This window comes from Galeopterus variegatus, unplaced genomic scaffold (assembly GCF_000696425.1).
Source record: "Galeopterus variegatus unplaced genomic scaffold, G_variegatus-3.0.2 Scaffold1805, whole genome shotgun sequence".
Lineage (NCBI taxonomy): Eukaryota > Metazoa > Chordata > Mammalia > Dermoptera > Cynocephalidae > Galeopterus > Galeopterus variegatus.
In genome coordinates, this window is record NW_007727916.1 from 105221 (window position 1) to 108869 (window position 3649).

The following is a 3649-nucleotide window of genomic DNA, read 5'->3' on the forward strand; positions in this document are numbered from 1 at the left end:
CAGGCAGCGTCGAGGTGGCCAGCTGCACCTTGGCACAGCCCCGAGCTGCCCTGTGGTACCTGTGCACTGATGAGGGCACAGGGCTTTGAGTCTGGGACTGCCTCCAGCCCCCTCATGCGGGACAGGATTTGGCCACTCTGGGGCTGACACCCAGGCCTGGGCACCTGCCTCCCAGGCCATGAGAAATGGGAGTTGTGCCCACGGCTCCATGCTGAGCCTGAGGCCCTGCCTCCATGGTCTTGCCTTCAAGTTGCTGTTACCTGCTCTTGGGCCCTGCCGCCCCTCATCTTGGCCTGGAGGAGGTCAGAACTTCAGAATCTCTGCCCCCCACTTGGCAAGGAGCCGGCTTACAATGGAGGGACTGGCTGCCCTCCTGTCCCCAGAGTCTTAAGGGCTACTGGCCTCTCCCCAGGAAGTGGCTCAGGCCTGCCAGCCCCAGCCCGGACAAAGATGTCTTAACCTCAGGGAGTGCAGACACCTGCCCCCATAGCACTGCCATCCCTCCCCCCTGACTCTAGGGTGTAGCTTCACCCTGCCAGCTCAGGAATTCCCTGGAAAAGGGAAATGTCACTGGTCCAGAAGTAGCTCCGCAAACCTGATTGGTCCCTGGATCCTGGTGCGTCGGGCTGGGATTTTGACTCCTGACACCTTTTCCCGGGCCGGGCTGTGTCCAGGCCCACGGCTCCCCTGGCTGGCCCTTAGGGGAAGAGCAGGAAGAAGAATTCCATTTGGAAACCTGCACGGATGGTACGGACTGGGTGCTGCCAGCTGGACCGCTGCCTGGGCCCGAGCATCAGACCTGGGGTGGGGTCAGGGACCCTGAGGCTCAGTGAAAAGATGATCCATGCTTCCTTCGCCCCTCCCTCTCTCCTCCACTTGCACCACCAGGGCTCTCTGTAGCCCTGCCCAGCCTCAGAGATCTCCCCCTGCTCATCTCTCCCCACGCCCATCTCTTCCTCCCTCCTCACCATTTTTTCCCTCCTCCTCAATGTGATCCTAAGAATGTTATGGTTGAGCTCAGGTTAGAGATTTCAAAACTAGGGCACACAGCAGGGAAGTCTCGCCCAGCTGGGGCTCAACCCTCCCACTTCCTGCTGCATGGAAAGCCAGGTGGTACTTCCGCTGGCACTGCTGATCTGCGCATGGCCAATCTGGGCATGGCAGTGCCAGGCCTCTGCTGGCTCCTGGAGAGCAGAGGCCCAGCGTGGGGGAGGGGGTGAGAGACCTGCTCAGGGGTCACTGGGTTATTCACTTGTGTGCATACCTGTGGGACTGTGTGTCTGTTTGTAGGCCTGTGCGTGTAGCTGTGTGTGTGTTCAAGCGTATGACCATATGTGTGTGAACCACTGTGTCATGGTGCCTGCACATGCATGTGTGTCTGAGTATCTTTGTGTTTGTGTGTGTCAGTGTGCCCTGGCATGTCTGAAGGTCCGTGTGAATGCAGCTGGTGCGTGTGTATCTTCTGTGCAGGCCTGTTCACGTGAGGGGGCCTGTATGTGCAAGAGCGGACCTGTGCTGTGCGTGCGTGGATGAGTGTGAACACCTGTGTTAAGGTTTGCACTGGGAGCCTAAGTTCCTCTTCTTTCTCTTCTTGTTTCTCATGAACAGTTTGATTAAAACTCAGGAAGCAGCAAAGCCTTCAAAACAAGATGTGTGTGTGTGTGCGTGTGTGCGTGTGTGTGTGTGCCCACAGGCCAGAGTCCTCCTTGTTGTCCACCCTGCTCTCCCCCACCCCGTCCTGCCTGGGCATCCCTCTCTCTCTCCCGTGGGCTCTTTTCCCCTTCCTGTCTCTTGTCATCACGCCGTGGTCTCAGCGGTGCTCCCTGTCTCCCACCTGTGTCTTCTCTGTGGAAGGAGGCCTCGACTCCTTCCATCCCTTCCTGAGGCAATTCTGTCTCTCCCTTTGGAAGGTTCATCTGATAGGGCCTCAGCCTCCCCCTGCCCAGCACCCTGCCCCTCTGCCCTTCCCTCCTGGGCCCTGGATGGGCGTGATCCCTGGAGCCTCAGAAACTTGCTGGCTTGGATATTCTCCACGGACTGTGTGCAGATTGCAGAGGAAGAGCAGAGGAGCAGAGTCCAGCCTCTCCCTGCCTGTGGCCCTCTCCCCTGCAAACCGACACCCATTCCTGCCTTGTCCAGGTGGGAGCCAGCCCCAAGCCAGGCCAGCAGATGGGCTCCTTTGTACAGTTCTTATAATAAACCCTCCCCTGATGCCTCTGAGGTGTGGGCTTCTCCCTTCTGTGCCTCCACGTGTGGATGTGGACGGGGCTAAGGGCTGGCAGGGATTGGGGCCAAATGCGGAAGATGTGGGGAGCCTGTGGGGCAGGGAGGGCAGGGTTAAGGAGGGCCCAGCTCCACCCTCTGGCCAGTCCGGCTCTCTCCTGCCCCCCCCACAAAGCCTCTTAGCTGGAGTCCAAGAAGCCAGACAAGGTTAGGGATTGTGTCCCTCCTCCCCCAACAGGCAGCACCCAGTAAATACGTGTTGGGACGACGTGTCCCCAGCCCCTCCTCTCCAGAAGCCCCCTTCACTTCTCTGCCCCCCTCAGAGACCACAAGTCACCTGTGGGGCACACAGGCAACCCCTCCCTCTGCTCAGAGGTACTGTCCCCCCAGGACTCTGCCTCTAACCCCAGAGAGCACAGAATCACATAGACCTGTGACAGCACATCCTTTTGTAGCAAACTCAGCCCAAAAACCTGGTAGGTGGATTTAATTTTACATGTAATTTCATTTTCTATAACAACTTTGGACTCCCAGGGCTGTTTTCCTCCAAACTAGTAAACACCTAATTGTTTCCAGGATTTCTGCATCCCCTTTTCCATGGTTACCTGGCACCTGAGTCGGGGATGCAGAGGGGCCCTCATAGGCCTTGGCCCCCAACTGCCCCCAAGATATCCCTCAACTGTTGCTGCAGTCACTTGCCACCTTGCAGTTCTCTTTGCATATTGAGGAGGGGTGTCGCGCATCCCTACACAGTTCTCTGAGCCCCCACCAGGGTGCTAACCTCCCTCCCTGGGTGGGGGCTCCTGTCTTAAAGTTTCCCTAGATCTCACACGGGGCTCTCTCTGGCAGGAAGGACAGGAAGACTCGCAGGGTACCCCAGCCCACCTTCCCCTGAACCTTGAAGGGAAAAGGCAAAGTACCAGGTGAGACGCACCAATGACAGATGTTTACAGCCCCCCAGCCCCGGTTATCAAGGCTACTCCGTTGAGGGCACGCCATGCTTCCAGGCACCTGGCCAGGAACTCCAGATGCCTCCCATGCACACAGCCGCCCTGCGGAGCTCAGCTGTTAGGATTATTTCTATTTCACACAGAAGAAACTTGCTGTCTGAGAGGTTAAGGATGGGTGTTGCCTAACTGGGGTGCAGCCAGCATATGGGGCCAGGAAACTCTTGGCTTCGTGGGACAGTGCCTCTCCCCACCAGGGCCTTCAGCACCCCTGTCCTGTAAATACCAGGGTATGCATTGGTCATTGTGATCATCAAAATTACCCTGACATTTTCAAATGCTCCTGGATTGGGGAGCAGGCGCATCCCTAGTTGAGAACAGTACAGAGTCAGGATTCGAGCCCATGTCCTTCGTAGCCAGCAGGCCCCCTCCTGGAGCAGCAAGCCAGCAGACCAGGAAGCCTAGACCAGGGGAAGGGT